Raw genomic sequence first — 27,366 nt, 5'->3', positions numbered from 1 at the left:
TTAATAATGCATTACTGTAGGCTCATCAACTGTAACAAATAATGTGGGATATTGATAGTGGGGGAGGTAGTATGGGGGTGGTTAGAGAGTATAAGTAAACTTTCTATTTTCTGCTCAGTTTTGCTGTAAATATAATGTCCTAAGAAGTAAAATCTATTAAAAAATGAACTATAGACTTTGATGTAAAAATAGGAGGCATAGTCCATAGGTAATGAATACCTAAGAAATGCAGAATCCAAAAGGTGGAGAGTCAAATTATACCAGAGGCACAAGAAAAAAGATTTCAGGAAACCCAGTTTAAGAAACTTGCTCTCTCTTTAATTATTTCTAGCAAGGTATCAAGAATATAACATTCCATGAAATAGCAAAATGAGAAAAAAAAAAGAGGAAGAATTTAGGGTAGGTTGCTTCTGTGATGGCCCTCAATGGTTTGTGCTACATGATATCCACAATTTTTATAATTCTAATATCAATAGAATTTTTCAAAGTTACAAAAAGTCATTTTTGTGATTAGGTTACAAACATTCTGACTTCCACCTCAGTAGCAGACTCCCCTCCCTTGCCTAACAAAGCAGGTTGCCATGGTGGGAAGATCCATGGAGCAAGGAACTGAAAACAGTCTCCTGTCAACAACCAGCTAGAAACTCTGACCCTCAAACAACACAGAAAGAACATAGTTTTGGAAACAGTTACACAAGTGAGCTCGGAAGCAGATCCTTCTCCAGTCAACTTTTCATAAGACACTGCATCCTTTACTGTTCCTTGATTGGAACCTCATGAGAGACTTTGAAGCGGAGGACCCAGGAAAGCTATGTATAGATTCCTGACCTATAAATACTGCGAGGAAAATTAATGTGTGTTATTCTAAGTCCCTAAGTTTGTTTTAGCTTATGTAGAAATAGATAACTAATATAAGAGCCTGCCAGTTTCCTCTGCCAGCTCTAAATTTAATGCTAAATGTTCTGCTTTAACTGATTGTATTGATATTACTCTTTTCAATTAAACTTAAACAAAACATTTAGCTTAACCAAGCATGATTAACCAAAACATACACAAAGAAATCTGCATGTAGTTTAGTGTGAAACATTCCTTGATTCATCACATAGTGACAATAAAAAAAAATCATGTGTTTTCTGGACCCTTTGGGTCAGTAATACACTCTTATCTTATGCTAACGGTTTGGCTATCAGTACTGTACTACTGTTAGTAAATACTGTTCGCAATCACTGTTACTGTTACTGTGTAGCCTTAGCAAGTTATATGAGTTCTCTGAACTCCAATTTCCTCACCTTTTAAATGGACACAGGAAAAGGATTACATGAGATTATATATGCAGTTATAGTACAATACCCAGACCACAGAAAGCATTTAGTAAATACTGACTTGTATTATCTTAAAAGTTACTAAAGGAATTCCAATTACCTGTTACACCAATTTGCACCAATAAATAGCCTAAGGCTGAAGACCTGAAACAGCTTTCCCATGACACCATACTAACAAAATTTACTGAACATTACTTGCTGTCTTCTACTGAAATAGGCAAATCTTATCATTTACCTAAAAGCAATTTTCCAATAATCTGATTAACAAGCTCTACTGAATTATCAAAAGGATCTTCTGTGATACTTATGAGAAAATGAAGGTGTAGGAAGAAGGGGGTAAAAAACTGGTCTTGCAAATCTTTAAATATTATCTTTTCCAAATAATCAATGCGAAGTTTAAAAAATCTTCTTTTCTTGGGAGCATCTCCTTTTTCCAAACGTAGACAAGACAGACTCTGCTGAAGAGCTTGGTAAAAAGATCAAGATAATCTTCAATTGCTCTTAGTCCTTGAGGTTCAAAGGGATGTAGACCCCTTCTTCTCTATAGAACCAAATAAAAGCATTCTTGATTCAATCAAACATGGAAGGAGATAAAATTATTACTTAATCATAGTACATTATCTTTTTCCTTATTTAGAGTATTGTCTTTATGACTACTCCATTAAACAATGATCACACAACTTTTCTAAATAAACACCTAACAAAAATTTCTAAAAGTATATCAATACATACAGAATACTTTAGAATAATTTCTTGCTAAAAAGTTATTTATGAGAAACATCTACTTAGGAAAACATAAAGCAGATGAGACTGAAAGAAAAAATCTATGTCAAGTCCATTAAAAGACACTAGCAAAAATAAAAACAATATGGGCTGCACCTACCTATGCCAAGCATTGTATTAGGTATCATCTGGTTCTCCGTGTTATCTTGCAAAGATTCCTGCAAGTTAGGTGTTATTTCCATTATCCTTCTACAGAATAGGAAACTGTCCCTCTGAGATGATTTTATTTACTGTGATATATATAGATTAATATTCTCACAGAACTTTTATCTAAGCCTTTTGTGGGGTTTCCCAGACATAAAACCCTATTTCTCTAGAAGTTTGACAAACAAGGATAGCTTTGATTTTTATAAAGAGGGAACAAGGTCACTTTTTAGCCAAGATCGCATTTCTAAAGTCTCATTCTACACTGACCAAATACCTATGAAAAAACTAAACAATATATATATATCCACACTTTGAGATTGGAGAGTTTACCTGAGTTCCAGCCTCATTTTCCTATCATCCTGCTAAGAATTTGAATCTTCCTTTCAGATGATCAGGAAAAAAGGACAGCTTCATGAACACTGTAACCAACACTTTGATTTTTTTTTAATTTTCTGATATTTTATTTTATAGTTAAAATTAAAATTGTACTGAACCATTGCAATATTTGTTCAGTTGTTTCTGAGCAACAATAAGCCTAAGGAAGGTTTGGAGAGCCCACAGTATGGAACTCTGGATCTTACCAAGGCAATTGCCAAGGACATGGCAAATTCCAGTCACTCTGACAGGTGACTCCAGTCATGACAGGTGAGAGTCATGGTGGTGGAGAGCAAGCATGGGGTTGGGGGTGGTAATTCCCAGGACACAGTTTTTTGTGGGCTGCTGCTAAGTCGCTTTAGTCATGTCCTGGTGACAACCAAATGGCTTGTGTACCAGTATAACCCTCACTCAGTTTATCTGGCCCAAGCCTTTCTGAAAAACTTTGTATGATTTTTAAGGATCCACCAGATTAAAAGTTGTATGAGTTTCCTAAGATTACCATAAAAAAAAAAAAACCTACCACAAACTTGCTAGATAAAACTCTAGAAATCTATTCCTCCACAGTTCTGGAGGTCAGAAGTCTGAAATCAAAATGTCTTATTCTGTTTATTTTTGCTTTTATTTCCAATATTCTGGGAGGTGGGTCATGGAGGATCCTGCTGTGATGTATGTCAGAGAGTGTTTTGCCTATGTTCTCCTCTAGGAGTTTTATAGTTTCTGGTCTTACGTTTAGATCTTTAATCCATTTTGAGTTTATTTTTGTGTATGGTGTTAGAAAGTGTTCTAGTTTCATTCTTTTACAAGTGGTCGACCAGATTTCCCAGCACCACTTGTTAAAGAGATTGTCTTTAATCTATTGTATATTCTTGCCTCCTGGTACATATACACAATGGAGTATTACTCAGCCATTAAAAAGAATACATTTGAATCAGTTCTAATGAGGTCGATGAAACTGGAGCCTATTATACAGAGTGAAGTAAGCCAGAAGGAAAAATACCAATACAGTATACTAACGCATATATATGGAATTTAGAAAGATGGTAACAATAACCCTGTGTACGAGACAGCAAAAGAGACAGTGATGTATAGAACAGTCTTATGGACTCTGTGGGAGAGGGAGAGGGTGGGAAGATTTGAGAGAATGGCATTGAAACATGTAAAATATCATGTATGAAACGAGATGCCAGTCCAGGTTCAATGCAGGATACTGGATGCTTGGGGCTAGTGCACTGGGACGACCCAGAGGGATGGTATGGGGAGGGAGGAGGGAGGAGGGTTCAGGATGGGGAACACATGTATACCTGTGGTGGATTCATTTTGATATTTGGCAAAACTAATACAATATTGTAAAGTTTAAAAATTAAATAAAATAAAAAAAAAAAACACGTCTTATTCTTTTCTGACTCTTTTTCATTATAGTAAGATGTTGAGCATCATTCCCTGTGCTATAGCAGGTCCTTGTTTGTGCATTTCACATATGATAGTGTGTATCTCTTGTTTCCATACTCCCAATTTATTCCCCCCACCACTTTGTTAGCAATACGTTTGTTTTTTATGACTATGAATCTATTTCTGTTTTGTGAATAAATTCATTTGATTCATTTGCACTCTTTTCTCTTTGTCCATGCTGAGTGGCTTGTGTGATCTCTGTTCTCTTACCAAGGAATGAACCTGAGTCTTAGCCATTAGACACCCAAGGATCTCACTGTACAATTTTTTTAATTCCACATATAAGTAATATCATATATTTGTCTTTCTCTGACTTATTTCATTTAGTATGATCATCTCTGGATCCATACATGTTACTGTGAGTGGCATTGTTTTGTTCCTTTACACGGCTGAGTGGTATTCCATTGTATGTATGTGTGTGTATGTATGTGTATATATATTTACAACAGCTATTGTAAATAGTGCTGCTGTGAACTTTGGGGTGCATATATTTTTTTGCATTGGAGCCTTCATCTTTTCCAGATATATGTCCTGAAGGGGGACTGCTGGATCATATGATAGCTCTATTTTCATTTTTTGGGAGAAATGCCATAGTGTTTGCACCAATTACATTCCCACCAACAGTGTAGGAGGATTCCCTTTTCTCCACACTCTCTCCAGAATTTATTATTTGTAGACTTTTTGACAGTGACCATTCTGACCAATGGGAGGTGATACCTCGCTGTAGTTTTGAGCCCATGCTCTGCAACATGAGCAGCCACAGCAATGAGAAACCCATGCACCACAGCTAGAGAGTAGCACCTGCTTCTTGCAACTAGGAAAAAGCACACACAGCAACAAAGACCTAGAACACCCATAAATATTTTTTTTTCAGCACCACAGTAAAAATTGACAACAGCCAACCCACAGTCCAGAGCTATGTCCCCACCAGCTCTTGGGATTCTGATGAGAATTCCTCACCTACCACCATTACTCTTTCCTCCATCACATTTCTCTTAATGAGTCAATTGTTTTAGTTGCTAAGTCATGTTTGACTCTTTTCAACCCCATGGACTGTAGTCTGCCAAGCTCCTCTGTCCATGGAATTTTCCAGGTAAGAATACTGGAGTGAGTTGCCAATTCCACCTCCCAGGGATCTTCCTGACCCACGGATGGAACCCAAGTCTCCTGCATTGGCAGGCAGATTCTTTATCACTAAGTCACCAGGGAAGCCCCTCAATGAATCAATAAACCAGAATAAATGGGGGGAAAATGGTTTAAGACCTACCCTAAATCCAGAATGATCTTATGTCACAATTATTAGCTTAATTGCATCTACAAAGAGCCTTTCTCCAAATAAGGCCATATTCACAGGTTCCAGAGGTAGAGCATCGTTTTTGGAGGTGAGTACCATTCAACCCACTCCAGAAGCCATAGCTCCATAGCCCAGACTCTGGAGTCAAGTACAACTGGATTCAAATCTGGTCTTTACTTCCCAACTGAATGACCCAGAGCACTATTCTCATCTATAAAATGTGGATAGTATAAGCAACCTTGCCCTGGCTTATGGTGAGAAATCACACAATAGAGACTTGGCATAGTGTCTGGCCAATAATATTCCTTATTATTACTAGTTCTTTCCTTACATTACTGGAGATGACTTAGCTTTATGCAAGCAAGAGCAGTTGGTCAGTATCCAACCAGAGAGAATCCAAGATACCATAAGGGCCTCTTGCTCTAAAAGAGCTAATTTTGTGAGATGGAAACCTCCTGCTGAAGGGAAACTTAATGATCATGATTAATGCACATGATTTTACAAATGATACAAATAATGCTCAGAGAAAAAGCACATTTTACCCATAATTACACAGCAAGGTGGGAGCACAATCAAAACTAAAAACCAGGTCTTCAAGGTCTTCCCTGTTTAGTTCTTACCTCCAGGCATTATTCCTTGTTAGATGAATCATTAGTGGTAATTACATACATTGACCCAGAGAAATTAAAATTTAAAAAACAAAAAGTTTTTCAATTTTAGAATTTTTTTTCCAAACTGACTCTATTTTACAGTAATTAATACTAGTGATTTTAATTAAAACAGCACATACTAGGATAACAGTCTGAAGCAGATTCTCTCAAATAAATTAGCATCCCTTCCCCTTCTACTGACTGTTGGTAATAAAAGAAATACACATGCTGTGCTTGACCTTCTACTGAACAGTAAAAGTGTATAATTGCATTTTTGTGCTAATGACCTCAGAAATTTTCTAATAATATTCTGCTTGTTGTCTGTGCTGCTATAAATTTACTAAGTATCTTGTATAAAAAGTATGTTTCTGAGATTGCAAAGTTGAAACAGGGGAAAAAGGGAAAGGTATTAAGTGATGAAAAAGAGTGGCAGAATATTAGTGGCACAGACACCTCACAGTTTGCCAGAATATGAGTCTAGAACCTAATTTAATTCAAGTATTATACTTGGTTTGGACTAATATTCCAGCGATTTGTCCCACTTCCTTTCTGATTGTATAACTGCTGCTGCTGCTGCTGCTAAGTCGCTTCAGTCCTGTCCGACTCTGTGAGACCCCATAGACGGCCGCCCACCAGGCTCCCCCGTCCCTGGGATTCTCCAGGCAAGAAGACTGGAGTGGGTTGCCATTTTATTTTCAATTTGTTCATATAAGTTTGCCTATTAGTCAAGTCACTTTATTCACATCAGATTTCAATACAGTTATTTTTCATTTATCTAACCTCCCTTCCTGGAGAATTAAATAGATTGTCTCCTACAAATGAAAGTTGCTGAGAAGAGGGCCCATTCCCTCTTACATATTCCATTCCACAGTGTAGTGCCTGACACAAGAGGAGTTCCAAGTTCCAAGAAACTGAAGGAGTTACTAGTCTTCTTAATTTAGTCTCACTTAATAAATATTTATTAATTTGGACTTATAGAGAAGCTCCCTGTTTAAATATTCACTTTTGAATCTTAGATACAACGTGCCAACATGGTTCATATTCAAATGTATCTGTTGAAAACACCACAGAGAGAGTTTTGGAAGACTGTAGGTTGATTGAAGTTCCCAGGTGGTGCAGTGGTAAAGAATCCACCTGCCAATGCAGGAAACTCAGGAGATGCCAGTTCAATCGCTGGGTTGGGAAGATACCCAGAAGTGAGTAATAGCAACCAACTCCAGTTTTTCTTGCCTGAAAAGTTCCATGGACAGAGGAGCCTGGCAGGCTACAGTCTTTGGGGTCACAAAGAGTCAGACATGACTAAGTGCGCACACTCACACATACACAGGTTTGTTACCAGACTACTTCTAAATAGAAGTATGGTTAACCTCATTTTAAATTACCTTGATGGTTCTAAAGTAATTCTAACACTCCAAGTTGGCAAATGTATTTCCAGAGTTAAGGACTGAATAAAGGACCTGTACAATAAAAATGAATTATGGCACTAGTTGGCCCGTGGAAGTAATTTCAGGACCATGCTTAAAGTTTTTTAACATGGTCTGTCCAGCCTGGCATGAGGAAGGGTCTACCATCATGATCTACTGCCGGACTTCAGAGGGTAGCAATCACTTCCCCAGGGCATCTAGGATAAACGGAGAACCACTTAGCTGTTTGGTAATGAGTCTGGGTGTTACTATCAAATCTGACTTTAAAAAGCAATTATATTAGAACAGCTCAAAGTAGAGCAATGTAGAGAAGCCCAGGTTGCTTTCTAGACCACGATGCAAGCATGTCAAGTTTAACTTTAGCTCAGCAGGTGTGTGCATGACACAGAGTTTAAAAAAGGAAGTGAGAGAGTTGAGTAAACAGAGAGCTCTCATTTACCAGGGCTGATACAACAAAGAAGCACAAACTGAGTGGCTTAAAAATACTGGAACTCATTGTCCTGCACTTTTGGAGGCTAGACATCCAAGATCAAGGTGTCGGCAGGACCATGCTTCCTTTCAAAACATTAAAGAAAGATCTGTTTCAGGCCTCTCTCTTAGTTTTTAGTAGTTCCTTGGCCTGTGATAGCATAATTCCAATCTCCACATGGAATTATCCCTGTATGTACATCTATGTCCAAATCCCCCCTTTTGTAAGGATAAAATCATACTGGATGATGGATCCACCCCACTTCAGTAGAACCTCATCTTAACTGATCACATCTGTCCCAGCCTTATTTCCCAGTAAAGTCATATTTTGAGGTAGTGGGGGTAGGTACCTTCAACACTGAGGGACTGAGGATTAGGACTTTAACACCTTTTGTTTCTGAAGGCAGGGATGTACAATTCAACCCATAACACAGGGTAACAGAATCAATTAATAAAAGAAAGGTGCCAACCAGGCAGGAGTTTTGCAAACAGGGGCTTGGTAATACAAGGTTCTCTGACTCCAAGCACCAAGAGCTCAGCGCACAGGTAGGTTGAACTGGTGTGGAAGAGGAAAGTAAATTTTAACGTGAGGTTCTGTGAGGGCACAGTCTCTCCCTTTACTCACTCCAGTGACAGCCTACTGAGGAAACCCAGGCCAACCAAGCCACGTGTAAAAATGCAGGCACAGAGCCATTGGCTACAACAAGTTCTGTGCTTATCACCTAGTCAAGCTGACTAACATTCAAAAGCTGGATTTGCTGGCTGCCAAAGAGCAGTGGGCAAATGAGCCTGCTCAGGCAAAGAGTATGACATTTGTTGGTGGAAAGACATCATTCAATTATTTCTCCTTCCTCCAGCACTGACTTTCAGGCAACCCAAACACTGTACATTTTCATCTCTTTGGAGTAAAGCACTTAGCAAGAGATTGCATGTTGTTTCAAACTAAAAGAGACAGAGCACTGCCTTTCCACCCTTCCTTCAATCAGCATGGCTATTTTCCAATATTAATAAAAAGTTCTGTTTCTGCAAACTAACCTCAAACTCCATTCTCTCTCCGGAGTTCCTAGGATTTGATGACAAACTTGGCATACTAAATTTTACAGATCCAAATCAATGTTGAACACAAAAGAAACCTCGGTGCCCTATGGTAATTTAAGAGCATGATTATTTTTGGACTGAAACCTCTTAAAACAAGCACAGCTGCAAAGGTCTTGTTCCACTTCCAGAAGATCGTCTTTATATTCCAAATGTATCCAAGGGTCTAGAAACCAAGCTCAGACAGCATTATTAATATGAAATAAAGTTATGTCACACTTGGTTTTCAAAGATAGTAAATCCACCAACACCAGTAAAATTAAATAAATATTTGAAGTCTGAAGTTAACCTTTATGAGAGAGCCAGGAAAAATGAAAATTTCAAATCTGGTTTAGGAAAAAAAATATCTTTTTCATTAGTTTTCACCCGGACCATTTAAAGTTAACTATGTATAGACTACAGAAATGCTATTTGTTCAATGATGATACTTCCATATAAATTGAAATTTTTAAGAGTAAACATCAGTTCAGTTCAGTTCAGTCACTCAGTCGTGTCTGACTCTTTGCAACCCCGTGAATCGCAGCATGCCAGGCCTCCCTGTCCATCACCAACTCCTGGAGTTCACTCAGACTCACGTCCATTGAGTCAGTGATGCCATCCAGCCATCTCATCCTCTGTCGTCCCCTTCTCCTCCTGCCCCCAATCCCTCCCAGCATCAGAGTCTTTTCCAATGAGTCAACTCTTCGCATGAAGTGGCCAAAGTACTGGAGTTTCAGCTTCATTCCCTCCAAAGAAATCCCAGAGCTGATCTCCTTCAGAATGGACTGGTTGGATCTCCTTGCAATCCAAGGGACTCTCAAGAGTCTTCTCCAACACCACAGTTCAAAAGCATCAATTCTTTGGCGCTCAGCCTTCTTCACAGTCCAACTCTCACATCTATACATGACCACTGGAAAACCATAGCCTTGACTAGACGGACCTTTGTTGGCAAAGTAATGTCTCTGCTTTTGAATATGCTATCTAGGTTGGTCATAACTTTCCTTCCAAGGAGTAAGCGTCTTTTAATTTCATGGCTGCAGTCACCATCTGCAGTGATTTTGGAGCCCAAAAACATAAAGTCTGACATTGTTTCCACTGCTTCTCCATCTATTTCCCAAGAAGTGACGGGACCAGATGCCATGATCTTGGTTTTCTGAATGTTGAGCTTTAAGCCAACTTTTTCACTTTCCACTTTCACTTTCATCAAGAGGCTTTTTAGTTCCTCTTCACTTTGTGCTATAAGGGTGGTGTCATCTGCATATCTGAGGTTATTGATATTTCTTCCAGCAATCTTGATTCCAGCTTGTGCTTCTTCCAGTCCAGTGTTTCTCATGATGTACTCTGCATATAAGTTAAATAAGCACGGTGACAATATACAGCCTTGACATGCTCCTTTTCCTATTTGGAACCAGTCTGTTGTTCTATGTTCAGTTCTAACTGTTGCTTCCTGACCTGCATACAGATTTCTCAAGAGGCAGGTCAGGTGGTCTGGTATTCCCATCTCTTTCAGAATTTTCCACAGTTTATTGTGATCCACACAGTCAAAGGCTTTGGCATAGTCAATAAAGCAGAAATAGATGTTTTTCTGGAACTCTCTTGTTTTTTCCATGATCCAGCAGATGTTGGCAATTTGATCTCTGGTTCCTCTGCCTTTTCTAAAACCAGCTTGAACATCAGGAAGTTCACAGTTCATGTATTGCTGAAGCCTGGCTTGGAGAATTTTGAGCATTACTTTACTAGCATGTGAGATGAGTGCAATTGTGCGGTAGTTTGAGCATTCTTTGGCATTGCCTTTCTTTGGGATTGGAATGTAAACATATACTCCTGTAAAACTGACTTAGAATGGAGTGGATATGCTGCCATAATGAGTTTTTGGATACACCCAGTCTGTTCATGTCACTTTCAGGCTTAAATGTTTTACTGATGCCCCCACTGAATTCAGAATACCTTTCAGAAAGCCTTTAAAAATATGATCTCAGGTTGACTCCTCAACTTTCTCTCTAAACTCCACTCACCCCACCTTCCTAACCCTCTTCCAGGATCCCATCATACCACACTCCTCCCTTTTGGCCTTATTTACTGGTTTTCCTCTTAAGAAGCTTTGGGCATCTTCAATCCAGGGCTCAGTATTCCATGTAATACTCTGAAATAGGTTGGGTGCTCCTATTATGTGCTACTTTATGGCCACCCTTGTTGCAGCTATTATCCTAATTTTATTGGGTGGTATACAAATCTGCTTCCCTCATCAACTGCATGCTCCTCCAGAATAGAGACTCACATAACTCATGCAATTTGGTCAATAGATGTTTAATAAATAATGTTGAATGAAAAGTGAAAGTTATCACAAGACTTACACTATGTCTCACATATGATATAAAAATTAAATGTTTGCCAAAAATAACTAATGTAACCCATGTTTATTTTAAAAATAAATAAATAAAGTCAGGTTCAGGATAAGAAAGAAAACAGTTGCATTCTATTCCTTACTGGATTAGTGATTCTTTAGAAAATTTTGCTCAGTTTTGGGCATACCAGATTGTTTAATGACTTTTTTTATTTTCCTAAAAGTTTCTAAATTCAATTTAGAACTCCTAGGAAAATATAAGTCAAAAAATATTTAAATTATCTGTTGTCTTAGCATCCAGAAATAATATTTGTTGATTATTTTTTGCATCTGTTTTCCAATTTCCCTTTCTCTCTTTTTCAAATGAGCATCAATATTTAAAAGAGATGGTAACAGGCTACAGTATGTTATGCAATGTTTAAATGATGGTAAAGAATCTAGAAACAATTACCAACACAAAAAGAGGAAAAATGGCTGTTTTTCAAAGGCACAATGAGCATCTCACAATATCTACAAGTTTACCATGTAAAAAAGAAATTAAGTTCAAATGTATAGGACTTTTGAGAGTAAAACTAGAATATCTAAAAGGCTACTAAGCTGTGTTTCTGTATTTGTTGTTTGGTTGCTATGTCATGTCAGATTCTTTTGTGACCCCACGATCTGTAGCCTGCCAGGCTTCCCTGACTATGGGATTTCCCGGGCAAGAATACTAGAGTGAGCTGTCATTTCCTTCTCCCAGGGATCTTCCTTACCCAGGAATCAAACCCACATCTCTTGCATTGGCAGGTGGATTCTTTACCAAAAAGAAATAGCTTTCTATATTTGAGCTTTGTGAAAACTGAAGTAGTTTCTTCTTCAGAAAGCTTCTTTAACATGGAGGTAAATAAACTGAAACTGGCTGCCTGCTTTTTGAGAATATTAGAGAAATGACAAATCCATCAAATTAATCCTGGAGATGATTTCTGAAGTTCTTCCAAGTATGAGCTTTAATGATACTATGACAACAGTATGACAATCGATTGACAATACTATGACAATAGATATTTTAATTCCTTATCAGCAACAGTTCCAAATGAATTAAGTCTCTTTCATTCTGAGCAAGAAATAATATATTAAAGGAAGATAATTCCTTTTATACAGGCTTAACACACACATATGTATGTATCAGTTCAGTTCAGTTTAGTCGCTCAGTCGTGTCCGACTCTTTGCGACCCCATGAATCGCAGCACGCCAGGCCTCCCTGTCCATCACCAACTCCTGGAGTTCACTCAAACTCACGTCCATCGAGTAGGTGATGCCATCCAGCCATCTCATGCTCTGTCGTCCCCTTCTCCTCCTGCCCTCAATCCCTCCAAGCATCAGAGTCTTTTCCAATGAGTCAACTCTTCGCATGAAGTGGCCAAAGTACTGGAGTTTCAGCTTCATTCCCTCCAAAGAACACCCAGGGCTGATCTCCTTTAGAATGGACTGGTTGGATCTCCTTGCAGTCCAAGGGACTCTCAAGAGTCTTCTCCAACACCACACTTCAAAAGCATCAATTCTTCAGCACTCAGCTTTCTTCACAGTCCAACTCTCACATCCATACATGACCACTGGAAGACCCATAGCCTTAACTAGACGGACTTTTGTTGGCAAAGTAATATCTCTGCTTTTCAATATGCTTTCTAGGTTGGTCATAACTTTTCTTCCAAGGAGTAAGCATCTTTTAATTTCATGGCTACAATCACCATCTGCAGTGATTTTGGAGCCCAAAAAAATAAAGTCTGACACTGTATACATATATATATATATATATATACACACACACACACACACATATAATAATTCCATTGTGCAAAAAGGAAGAGTGTGTATATATATATATATATACACATATACACACAAACATATACACACACATATATATATTCAATAAAAAGCATGTAACATAACGGTAATTGCAACTATTTGTAATAACCTCAATCTGAAAACTGCACAAATGCACTTCAACAGTAGAATAAGTAAAAATCAGGTATTCATGCAATAACATATTTTACAGCCATAAGAATGAACAAATAACTATTACATGCAAAACATGGATGAATCTCACTGACATCAAGTTGAGCAAAAGACACACAAGAGTAAATAAAAGCAGGTAAAACTAATGCATCACTAGGTAAGGGTTACCCTTGTGGTGGGCTTTAACTCAAAATGGGCATGAGAGTGCTCTGGTATCTCTCTGTTCCTTGATCTCAGGGATGTTTACTCAGATGTGCTTAATTTGTGAGACTACATTGAACTAGATATATATGCATTTTTCTGTACATTGTACTTCAGTATAAAGTTATAAAATGGCTTCTACGTCCATTAGTTTTCCATATTTAATACCATAGAAAAATGACATGAGAACAAAGCCATGGGATTTATATTTTAAAGAATTATTCACTAAGATAGTCTAAATAATGTGAAAAGTTTAAAAAAATTGTCTAAAAACTTAAGTATGAAAATATGTGCTTTGGAGACAAACACTAAGAATGAACTATGGTCACCTTGATGTATTTCATCTAATTTGTGCTGAAATCCATATGCAGTAACAACTAATTATAGATCTCTTTTAGATTTGTTTTCATGCTGCTTTAAAAATATATTAGTTTATTTGTCATAGGAACTCAAGCAGAAATTAAACCTCCTAGAATTTTGTAAGCATTTTCATTTATAGATAAAAGTACACAGCCATATTATTGTGCTTCCAAAAAGCCTTCTACTTATTTGGCAAAGCAGGTGCACTGGTTGATCAGGCCACAGACACAGTCATTCAGATAATCTCTATAAAAACAAGAGCCCAACTGCCAGGCTGTTTACACTTTCCAAAGCCAACAGAATAGGTCTGGATAGTACTCCTGGAAAAAAATTAATATTGTACCATATAATTGACAAAAAATATTATTTTTCAAGTATTGGCAGCTTTGTTCTGTGGTAGAGGTTGGCAAATATCTGAAATATTTGGATATTTCTGGAAATATCCAGATAGTAAATATTTAGGTTTTACAAGTCATGTGGTCTCCATTATAACCACTCAACTCTGCTCTTGGCTGAAAACTACCATAGACAATACGGAAACAGATGAGCATGGCTGTGTTCCAATAAAACTTTATTTACCAAAACCTTGAGTGGCTGGATTTGGCCTGTAGACTGGAATATTCAATATCTCCAGTTTTAGGGGAATGAAAAGATGTTTTGATTTGCTTTATTTTGCTTTCTCTTTTTCTATGTGGCTATCAAACCAGTACAATATGTATTGTCATCATTCAGCAGTTCCTAACCTGGGATAATTGGATTTGGGAATGTCCTTAAGCTTTTCTCATTATTAAAGTTTGATGAAAACAATCTATTTATCTAGCATGAACAGTCTTAACTGAAATGTAAGTCTCATGTTTTCCCTAGACTTTCCCCAGTTTCTAAGACTACAGTGTATAGAAGAATACTATTGGAAGGACTGATGTTGAAGCTGAAACTCCAATACTTTGGCCACCTGCTGCGAAGAGCTGACTCATTGGAAAAGACCCTGATGCTGGGAACAATTGAGGGCAGGAGGAAAAGGGCACAACAGAGGATGAGGTGGTTGGATGGCATCACCGACTCAGTGGACATGGGTTTGGGTGGACTCTGGGAGTTGGTGATTGACAGGGAGGCCTGGAGTGCTGCAGTTCATGGGGTCACAAAGAGTCGGACAGGACTGAGCGACTGAACTGAATTAATGTCAAAAATTCTTTAAGAGTGAAAATAGTTGGAAACAATTTTCTTAATTAGGTAGAACCTTCCTGGTAAAATGTGAGAGCAGACTCCTTATTCCTTTCCTTCACCCAGAACTATTTTACAAACATTATTATGAGCATTGTGCTAAAGGTTTGATGCAAACATTAGTTCATATACAGAATTTTTACTCTCAGAGGCTTACAAGACAGTGGGAAGACTCAGGGACCAGTGGTTAAGAATTTGTAGACTGGAGCCTGAGTGCCTTCTTCAAACACAGGCCCCAACTTTCAATAGACATATAATCTTGAGTGAGTTACTCAATAAGTTACACATATTATTATTTGTGCCTCCATTCTCTCATCTGTAAGGGGTAAATAACAATGCTATCTATCTATCTATCTATCTATATATATATATATTCAATGCTATATATATATATATATTCATAAAACTATTGGGAGGATTAAATTATCACTGTGGGCTGGCACTGTCATCCAGATAACTATTTGTACTGGGGGCTGTCCCATGTTTTGCAATATGTTTATAGCAGCCCTGGCCTCAATCTGCTAGCCCAACCCTTTCTATCCTTCCCAACCTGAATCCTTTCTATCTTTCCCAACAATGAAAGTCTCCAGATATTGCCAAATGTCCCCTGGGAGTAAAATCACACAGCTGATTGAGAACCACTGATCTAGCACATATTAAGTGTTCAACATGTACTAGCTGTTACTGTATTTAATCATAAGCTAATTTTGAAGGATAAGAGAAGAGATTTCTCATAGGAGGTAACTCTTGCACTTTGATTTATTACAAAATCCCACATATAAAAAGCATGCAATACAATGTTTTGCTGACATTAAACCAGTCAACGGTAACTTCTCTTTTTCCTTCCCAATCTTTAATATTGACTTGAAGTGCAGTCCCTCTCAGAATACCTTTTTAACTTTATTGCCAAGGACTTCATTTTTAATTTCATTTTTATTTTTCCCTTTCTAGCCTATTAGCCAACTCTTTCAACCTCAGTTAATCTTATTGCAGGTCATTTACTTGGAGGAACGGTTTCTTGCATGGAATAATGTAAAAAATAGAATAAATCCACTCCTGATGTGATGTTCCTGTGCCTGCCTATATTCCTATAAGAACTGAAAAGTGGCTACAACAGAAAGCCTTTTTGTGTTCATTTATTTCAATTACTTTTTGTTGAAAATCTTCCTAAGGTACATTAAATGTTTGCTTTGCTTTAGTAACTACAAACTGATGTCAGTAACAGATACTATCTTTAATGATTGACTGGTGCTTGTGGCACCACTGTTCTGAGCATTGATTCCTCCTAGATGTGTAAGACTGGGATGCTGAGCACAGAACGTATATCTGCTGTTCAAGGTTCAGATTAGCTATGCCTGTTTAAAATTACAATGAGATATTGCGTTCCCGAAATTATATCTTAGGGGCATCACTCAAGTAAATATTAAACTCTGACAAAACATAAAGGAGATTAAGAAAGGGATTGTGTTTGGGAGAATTTTAATTTTCCAGTCCCTTGAAGTCAGACCTGGTCTTCATTTGAGTTAACTAATGAACTGTGAGTGGAAGTAACACGTCTCACTCTCAAACAGAAACTTTCAAACCAGCATGTGGTTCACATCACTGTCTTCTTTTCCTCTTCCAAGAGACTAGAAACATTAAAAACTGCTCCATTGGTCTGGGTTTCGGAGTAAGCCAGTTACTGGTTTACTGGTTTACTTCGGAGTAAAGACAGCATGGAACAACTGACTTGAGGTGGGTTTACATCAAGAATAATACATAAATCTTCAGTACTGTGTTTGTTACCACAGCATAACTTAGCATATGCTGACTGATACATGTAATAATGGTGATCCATTTATTTAATACTTTCTGCATCCTCTCTGTATATATTCCAGGTACAAGAGTAGACATTTGTAAATTTTGAAAAAAAAATAGAAGCAACACCTGTCTCTGAGGGAGCTTACAGTAGAGTGGGATGAAAATCCCTATTAACTAGAGAATTAGATTACTTGTAAATTGCTTTCTATTCCTATTCCTGAATCCAAAATTCACTACTTCTGTGACAAAGCAGAGAAGATGAAGCATTATGTGAGCAGGTAGATAAGATAAACTTGGAGGCTTGGCGGATCTATGAACCTAATTAACAAGGTGGTGGTTATCTTTTCTTTTGACACCCACAATCCTTGCAAGGGACAAAGATAAGAATGGGGCAGATTCTATGCCCAACTGCAGTGGAAAAGCCATGAGAGATTGTCAGGAAGATTCTCTCTAAACATCCCGACAGAGAAAGCAGAACCCAGTTGGCAGCCAACACTTCAGCTCTGAACGAGAGCTGTGGTTCCCTTAAATCCTTGCTGCCGACTTCACCACCCAGAATTGCTCTGCTGGGTAATCAAACACTACTATGCATCACAGGGCTTGGGAGGCCTGGTAAAAGAGCACCACAGGAACACAAGGACCACTTTATTATCTGGCTGTGGCCTGCCTTTGGTTTTCCAAGGAGTCTGATGTATGGAAATGAAGCAATTGAAACCAGCATGATTTGGGTCTGATGGCCGTCCTCCTCTCCCCTAACAGGAGTAGGCAGCGTTTTATGAGCCTCATAAAAGAGTTTATGAGGCTTTGATGGGAAGTTGGCAGCCCAGGCTGCCTACAATGACCTGATGAAAAACAGCTCTTCTCTGCACCTACTTGAAAGGTTTATGGCTGTGGCTGTTTACTCAGAACCCAGGCAGAACCTAGCCAGGGGAGTCAAAGAGATGGGCCTCAGAAATGAAGGTGGAGGAAAAACTTAGCTCTGGCATTCCAGAATTCAGAAAGGCATCTGTACCCAGCAGGGATGCTGAACCGAGATCCTGGGGAGACTGAGAAGGCTTAGTTCACTAAACACACTTAGTGATACTTTCCTTCCCCTTGACCAAATGATCACTCTCTTCCTCTCACTTCATACTAGGACACTTTTGGTTTGATAAACTAAGAGCACAGGCTTTGAAGCCATGGAACCTGACTTAAATTCTCCCCCATGACTTACTAGCTTTGTGGCTTTAAGTAAGGTACCGAACCTCTCTGATCCTCTGGTTCCTACTCTTGCTTAAAAAAGATTAAATGAGATTATGTTGATAAAGTTCTTAAAACAATGACTGGTACACAAGGATCTTTTAAGAATTAATGGCCTTCACTAGAAAATATAGTTTTGAGACTCAGTTCCACCTTAGGCAGTTCAATTAAACTCACAGATTCTAAGTATCCTCACTGGCCACATAAAAGGAATGGCGTTGGTATGAGGAAATAAAGGTTTTGTATGTGAACATGGTTCATAAGTTTAAAGTGAAATGTAAGAGATCATGCAAATTCTGAAAAAGTAAATTCTTAAATAATAATAGTGGTAATTAATGACCAAACAATAATATCACGTATCCCAAGTATCAGAGCCCTTTCTAAGCATTTTAGATGTATTATTAATGCATAATTCTCATTACCTGGCTATGAACTACATACTTTTTGACCTCTCTTCTATGGAGGAAATTGAGGCACAGAGAAGCTAAAGAACTTGCCTGAGGTAAAGAGTAAAACTCATGTAATCTGACTCTTTTATCCTTTCTATATTAATTTTCTATAATTTTATAAATGTTTTTGAACTTAGATAAGTACTTTCAAATTGTCAGACATGCAGATATGTGTTTTCCTTGATGAATAGATGACTGGTTCTGTGTATGTGGTAAGGGCAACTACAGCCAATTCCACTGAGAGAAAATGTGTGGTTTATAAAGATTTATGTATCTTTTACTGATTCATTTCACAAATATTGACTGAGTGCTTCAAGTGTGGTAGGTACTAAGGTATGGCAGACAATAGAAAATGTCTCTACATATCTATCAAGATGTCTGTATTTACAACATTTAGTGTATTCCATACAATCTGACTGAGTTCAACCTGGTTTCCGCCACAATCACTCTAATTAACTTCATTATCAAATGTATCACACTCTAGTCACTTACTCCAATGTTTATGCATGTCCAGCAGTCATGTATGGATGTGAGAGTTGGACTATAAAGAAAGCTGAGTGCTGAAGAACTGATGCTTTTGAACTGTGGTGCTGGAGAAGACTCTTGAGTCCCTTGGACTGCAAGGAGATCCAACCAGTTCATCCTAAAGGAGATCACTCCTGGGTGTTCATTGGACTGATGTTGGACTGATGTTGAAGCTGACACTCCAATACTTTGGCCACCTAATGCAAAGAGCTGACTCACTGGAAAAGACCCTGATGCTGGGAAAGATTAAGGGTGGGAGGAGAAGGGGACGACAGAGGATGAGATGGTTGGATGGCATCACCGACTCAATGGACATGAGTCTGGGTACTCTCCAGGAGTTGGTGATGGCGTGCTGCAGTTCATGGGGTGGCAAAGAGTCAGATACGACTGAGCAACTGAACTGAACTGAACTGATGCGTGTGTTTCCATCATACCAATCTTATTCAAAGGCTTTTGTTTACCACCTTTAATTTAAAATTTCCATTCCCTCAGCTCATAAAATGACACTTTCCCCCTCTGGAGACTGGTTTTCATAGACTCATTTTCCTCCCCAAGCCATCAAACTTGAAACATTCAATGACCTCCCAATGTGTCATATTCAAATGCTATGCCCTGGCATTCAATACCCCTCAAGATCAAATTCCATACAGTTCTGAGGTTTTACCTCTTACTACCACCTTCATTCAGGAAACCATCCAACATTTCTCACTCGTCATTATTTTCCCTATCTCTGTATGATTATCCAGTTTGTTCTCAGAATTAACTACCTTCCCCATTTACTGTTGGATTCAAAGCATTCTTTCCACCTCAGACGCAGTCACAGCTAGAAGCAGCATTTCCTTCTCTGCACCCCAATGACAATTTACCATGCCTCTGTCAAGACACTAACTGTACACTGGCCTTGATGACAGCCCATTCTACAGTTGTCTTTTAATCACCAGAAAATTGTAAACACTTTCAGAGCATGAATTAGGTCTTCATCACTATGTTCATTCTCAAGTCTAGAAATGATCAGTGTTGTTGGATGGGGGATTGGTTGGATGGATGAATGATGGTCACAGGCTCACATAAATCATAAGCTAATATTTCTTCTAAAGCTTATGTTTTATGACATTTAAGACAAGAATTAGTTATAATATCAATATTGGCTGCAATATTCTTAATTTCTAATATGAGTAATATTATTTAAAAAAAAACATAAGCTTTAAAAAGAAAAAAGTGTTGCTGTCAATACTGGATTGAACTCAGATTCAGCACATTATGCCTTGGCTACACTGCTGAGAGTCTCCAATGCCTCTATTTCCCCTCTGGACTCTGAAGTGAAGTTAAACAGAGAGTCTCTAAGTGGCTTTCCACTTCAAGGAATATCTAGGTCTATCTTGCATCCTTCTATGGATAATTTGGATCCAAAATATTATACTTCTCCAATCAAGGAGAAATTAAAGAATGAAATTCCATGGCACATCATTAATAAAGCCATTTGCCATAATGGCTAGGAATAAAGCAGGGTTCACACCTACCAGTGGGTTATTTTAGAGGAAATCCTGAAAAAGATATTTATGAAAGAAAATAATGCCAGCTACCAAAAGTCTCTGCCAATTTTAAAATTCTAGTTTTGTGTAGGGGCCTTAAATTATACTAAAAAGTGAATTATAATGAACACTTATTCTTAGGATATATAGGTACATACAGATACACCTATTCATGTGTGTATATACATGCATATACATATATGTGTGTACATATACATATATATTTCACGTATGTATATACATATGCATGCATATATACCAATATATTCATATATACATTTATGTATGTATTATGAAACATTCAAGGAATAAAGCTTTAAAGAAGCAAAAAGAACAAGAAAAAACACAAAAGTTCCATGGTAGAAATGGAACTAACTCCACTGAGTTGACATAAAACAGTTTTTCCATTTAGGCACTGAAAAGACAAAGGAAATGGACCCTTTTGAAGATATTTATCATTACTCTGCTGGTGAAGCCATCGCTCTGTACTTGTCAACAAGGAGTGCAGAGCTAAGATGTGATGGATTAGCAATGAATATGCTTTCTGCTATGGCCATTATTTTATTAGATTCTTCTATGTCCTATATTATTCCTAAATAAAACCAAATAAAATAATACGAAATGATAAAGTAAACTTTTCTTTATTTTTCCTAAAAGTATGTGCTGGGAAAGTACATTAGCATGAGAGCTTTTGACTCATCTCCACTTAACTCATTTGTCAAGTCATTGTCAAGTCAATGTGACCAAAGAAGGAGGGATGAGTGGGATAGTCAGTCCTCAATTTATTCAGGTTCAAGCACAGGTACCTCATTTTTCTTAAAATATAAACATTGAAAGAACTTCAACAACTATGATCAGAAACAAGTTATGGGCACTATAAGTAGGAATGTATTCAACTAGTTTTTTTTGTTTTTTGTTTTTTTTCCCCCAGAAATGTTAAAAAGCTTAATTTGTTTGGACTCAGACATTGTTGAAGGGGAAAACCTTGGGATTGCTAATGTGTTAATGTCCATTATATACTAGGTCTTTTACAAATGTTATCAGGGATTCTCACAACTCTGTAAGACCAATCCCTTTCCCCCTTTTTAGCAGATGGTGCTACAGAAAACAATGTTCTAAGTAACCAGCCTATGGTCATTCAGTTACTAATTGGTAGAAACACAATATAAGCCTCGTGCTCTGTCTGTCCCAAAGGCTACAGTCTAGGCTTCATACTAACACCCTTTATTTCATCAATTACTGTACATTTCAATTTAATTTTTTTACTTATCTAATTATTTTTTACCTTACAACAAGAGATAACAAGGTTGAGACATTTTGACTTTAAATTCATAGATAGGAAAGCTAAGTCTCAAAAGCTTAAATTATTTGTCTAAACTCATTTATCTGTAAGTATTGCGTTACAGTTTGAATACTAAGACAAGTGTTCAGCTATCTGATTTTAAAGCTAGTTCTTCCTAAAGTAAAGCATGCTGTAGTTCTGTATACTTCCTGTATTCATACTGTAGTTCTTCCTAAAGTAAGCATACTGTAGCTTACTGTAGCAAGCTAAGTTATCAAGACAAAACACTACATATGTTTTTATTCTTTAATACATGGTCCCATTTTGAAATTACAGATTAGAATTACATACACACAAATACTGAACTATAATTACTTTAATATGTATTATATATTGAAATGTATAATTTTTCATTAACATAGAGATTCCCAGCCAAACTGCTCTACTGTAGGAAGGCTGAGTAAAGAATAGTAGAAACTCTTCCAGCCAAAGAAAATTGCATAAACACAAAAAACACTAATAGCTGAGCTCTGTAAAGGCGTAAGCTTGTTTTTGCTTGATTGAACTAGAACAGCATTTTAGTGGAATAACCTTCATTTGACATTTAGCTAACTGCTATTTCATGGAATCACATTTCATTATGAAATGAGAGCCAATCTTAGTGATTGCAGTACCAGTTATTATAAAAATGTTTCTTATTTTCTTCTCCCAATCAATAGTCTTCAATTCCTATTCTAGGATTTGTTTTCTTGCTTTTGATTTTAAGGAGGAGTAAAAAAGGGACATGTAACTTCCCCAAAGGCATTATTCTGAGAAAGGATATTGCTTTATAATCTCCAGAGAATAGCCACATACATTAGCACATTTTTTAAAGTTAGAACCATCACTTAAAGATAACTAGTATTTTTCCTTAAATGAAAGAAGAAATTGAAGTCAAAATTATCCAGAGACTTTCTCAAAGTTGCATAGCTAGAGTATAGCCAAGATGAGAGTTGAAACTCAAATCTAGTCATGTTCTGTCCACTGTACCATCTCTTAACACTGGAACTCATTCATATTAAATCAGACCTAAAAAATGCTAAGAGAAATTCCATCAATATCAGGTAAACTCTGAAGTCCAAGGGGTTTCTTTAGGAATTCAATCCAATTATGTTTCTAGTTGTAAAATCCATTACTCTTTTAATCTCAGCTCATTAGAGTTGGAAGAAACTGTAGAGAACATTCACTAATGAAATATTACTTGGTCCTATTGTAGACCAGAGATCATATTAGATCCTAGAGATACAAAGATGAATAAGATGCAATCCATGGCTTTAAATAACCAGTTAAAATGCTAATTATCTGCACAATGAATAATACCTAATTTTGCCACCAGGTACAGGAAAGGGAGGGATTCACAGAGAACCTGATACATTAGCTGGTATTTTCTAAATGTGTACATGTTCATTAAAATGGAATGGAGGAGTGAAGAGATGGTGGATGGCTAGAGAACTAGTATAACAAAAGGCTTGGTAGACTTGGAGAAACTACAGATAGTACCACCTGACTTGGAATTTAGCATGTGTGGACAGAGAGAGATGGAGAGAGAGAATGTGTGTGTTGGTATGTAAGTACTGGCAATGGAGAGCTGGCTATCTCTAGCCCATTGAGATACAAATCAGAAAAGAGTACCCCTAACCGAACCAGATATTTGTAGTCACTCTCCCCTAGGTAGTTGTTGTTCAGTCACTCATACCTAATGTGGAAGCCTTGAAATAGAGAACGCAAAATAGAAATGAGAGAGAAAATCGAAGACACAGTGGAGCCATTTGGGGTCTGAACTGGACTTGCTCCCACGATACGTGGAGCCATTAAAGAATTTTACAAAGGAGTAAAACCAGCAGCAGAGAGAAGGCAGGGATGCTAGGAATTGCAGTGAGGTCTAAGTCCTACCTTATAAACTCCCCTTTCAGTAATTGCCTTCCTGTTCTCTCTAGAGATAAAGGGAATTAAAATAGTCAATGAAGGACAATTTGTGCTCTTCTACAGCTTAAAAATCTCTTTTATCACTTTAATCACAAAAGAACTCAGGGTTTGTTTCCCTTTCTCCTGCCCTTAATTCAGGAACCAAGTTTTGAGATGGGAATGGAAATTTACTTACCAACCTGGGATCAGATCCAGACTCATGTGTTGACCTCAGTTCTCCTATCTCCCAGAGATGTCCAGCACAGTATCTGGTTTCCTGATAGCCTGTGATGAGGTCTACAGAAGTGCAGTTCTTAGCATCTGATTCTTAGCTTCTAGTGCTAGGACCCAAGTTTCTGCCTCTATGTCCTTCTCATCTCAACCCCAGGCCTCCATTTATCTGCAAGTCCACTTAACTTCATTTAGGTACCTTATTTAGTCACATGTAAACTACTTCCCATGCATCAGAACACATTGATACCTATTAATGCATTTTTGAAATTTCCCCAGGCTGTGCCATTATGAGCAGAGAATAATGCTCTTCTGAAGCCTTTCAATTCCCCTTTCTCTGGCCAACACTCAAGCCAGAAGAGCGCTTTCTATGACCTCTTTCCTTGCCACTGTTTCCTTATGTTATGTCTCTCTAACATCTTACTTCAATCTCATGATCTAGTCTTAACAGAAAAAGTTATAGCTATTAAAAGAGGAAATATATTAAGAAGTATAATGAAAATATTGTCTTTATTAAACAATGATCCAGCTATAAGTTCATCATGGCCAAATTAACACAGGAGCCATGAGTGAGGATAAATTTAGGGCAAAACTCACACAGACTGATACATGGAAGGTAATGTAGTTGTAACACTGCAGATGAAGTCTAAGCATCTTTCTGGGTAACTGGAGGCATTATTCACAATCACAGAGAACAACAGGAAAGACCCTCAGCACAGTTTTGCAAGATGGTTGTGAGGTATTTGTGGAATATTTGATTGAAGATGTCTATCAGTGCTTCAAAAACTGGGCTGAGGATCCACATGTGTAAACCCTTAGTACAGAAGTGGTATTTGAGGCCATGGAGAAATCATTTCATTCAACCCCCACTTCCCCACTTTCACCAACTCATTTCACAGGTTCAAACTCTGAGTCACAAAGAAGCTTACTCAGTGACATGTGCAGGGTCAAATGGCCACTTTTTGGCAGAAGCAAACTAAACTTTTCCTCACTCCCAGTCCAGCAATGAGGTCCAAGATAAGTTAGGAAGATAATGTTTCAGAGGGAAAGAGATGAAAAAGGAAACAAGATCTACGCATTTCAACCAGAATGTTAGGCTCAAAGATATTACACAAATGAAAGAATTTTAAAGTTAAACTAGCCCTGGGTGAACTGCTATGTGTGCTTCCTGAAACACCTGCCCCATTTACTTGTCATCAAAGTGAATTCATTTAAAAACAGAGCAGCCCCCAGGGCAAGAGATCCTTTGCATAAATTAGGTGTGAGGGACAAAAAGCACGTTTGAGATGTCTTAATAGGAGAGCGTAGAAATGTTGGTTTGCTGCAGAATTGAATAACTTCCTAGAACAAACTCTTTAGAGTCTGTGGTTGTGTTTTTATAAAACGAATAAAAATGACTGCCCATAAGAAGGACAGCACACCCTAGGGGAAACAACTGCTTATCCCCCACCATTAGTTCTCAAACATCTAAGCAGTCAGTTTTTCTGAAAAACAGCCTCCAGAGGAAATCCTATGTCTTCTCCTTCAGACTGATTGATCAAAGAACAGTTGGTGACACCATGACACCCTGATAATTCAGAAAACACACCTCCAGAGAGTCATTGACTGGGGCTCATTTTCTACTATCAGTTGAACACAATTACTTCTTTTTCACTCAATTATGTCCAAGTGTCTAATAGGAAAGTAGGTTCTGTAGTTTTAAGAGCTTGCAGATTATGGGGAGTAGAAATTTCCATTAAGTGTCTCATAGTGGGCAGTGATGGGTAGGAGCAGTCCTCCCAACCCTGACACAACAACTTGCTGCTCATTCTTTAGGCCAATACCTCATGTTCTCAATATACAATATGAATGTTCAAGATGATAGAACACAACTAATTCTGGGAAGCAAGCTACAGAATGACAAGGTGTCATACATTAAATTATCATCTAGGCTTTGAAACATAATCTACCATCCTGTGAAACAACTCAAAGCTTTTTTCTCCAGAATAAAAAAAAAAATACCCAAACAAGAAAAGAAGTATTTCAATCCCAAAAGCCAATGTCCAGATAAACCTTCCAGGGAATCTATTTAACATTCGTTCAGTTATTCATGTAATAACCAGAGCTAGGTTCAAATCCCAGCTCTACTATTGGTTACATACAGATGTTAGGTTCAAAAGAGTATCTCTTCCAGACATTTTGCTAGGTTGTGTAAAATAAATGCTTTTAAAGAACCTAAACACAGTCCTCAAGGATCTTACAATCTAGGGTGGAGCTAGACATGCAAATAAATCATTTTCAGATAAGTTACTGGGTGATGATGATGATGGCATGTATGTGCACCAGTGGGCTTAGAGGAAGAAGGTGGTAGGTCAGAGAAGGAATTCCAGCTGAGCAGAAACTAAAGAAGTCTTCAATGGAGGAATAAGAGATGTCTAGGCAGTTAAAGAGGAGAGGCAATGGCAACCCACTCCAGTGCTGTTGCCTGGAAAATCCCATGGATGGAGAAGCCTGATAGGCTACAGTCCACGGGATCAAAAAGAGTCTGACACGACTGAGCTACTTCACTTTCACTTTTCACTTACATGCATTGGAGAAGGAAATGGCAACCCACTCCAGTATTCTTGCCTGGAGAATCCCAGGGACAGAGGAGCCTGGTAGGCTGCCGTCTATGGGGTCGCACAGAGTTGGACACAACTAAAGTGACTTAGCAGCAGCAGCAGCAGCAGGCAGTTAAAGATGGAGTGTCACACAGGTGAAAGCCATGGCAAAGACTTCTTCATAAGAAAATAAGGAAATGGAGAAGGAAATGACAACCCACTCGAATATTCTTGCCTGGAGAATCCCATAGACAGAGGAATCTGGTGGGTTACAGTCCATGCTCAGACATGACTGAGCAACTAACATATACTTTCTTTCACAGGTTTGTTGTATGTTACCATGTCCCCTCACTTGGGTAATGAGTTTTTAGATTTCTAGCCTTCTTTCCCAGAACCCCAACTGTAATCTTCAACCTAAGACATGGAACATGTCTGCCCAGACTTTCCCATCTGTAGCTCAGATTTTAGCATTGAGTCGCCTAAAGAAAGGACTTAGTATAGATGATACTAAGATGACTTAAGAATTTCTTGGGTTTGCGTTAGAACCGAATTCAAATATCACCTCCCCTCTACCAGCTGTATGACACGAGTATATTTTTATCTTTCTAGCTTCTGTTCATCTGAACTGTATATATATATATATATATATATATATATATATATATATATATA

Source organism: Bison bison, unplaced genomic scaffold, assembly GCF_000754665.1.
Source record: "Bison bison bison isolate TAMUID 2011002044 unplaced genomic scaffold, Bison_UMD1.0 scf7180017864464, whole genome shotgun sequence".
Taxonomy (NCBI): domain Eukaryota; kingdom Metazoa; phylum Chordata; class Mammalia; order Artiodactyla; family Bovidae; genus Bison; species Bison bison.
The sequence above is the reverse complement of the archived record's forward strand: the minus strand, read 5'-3'. Positions refer to the sequence as shown.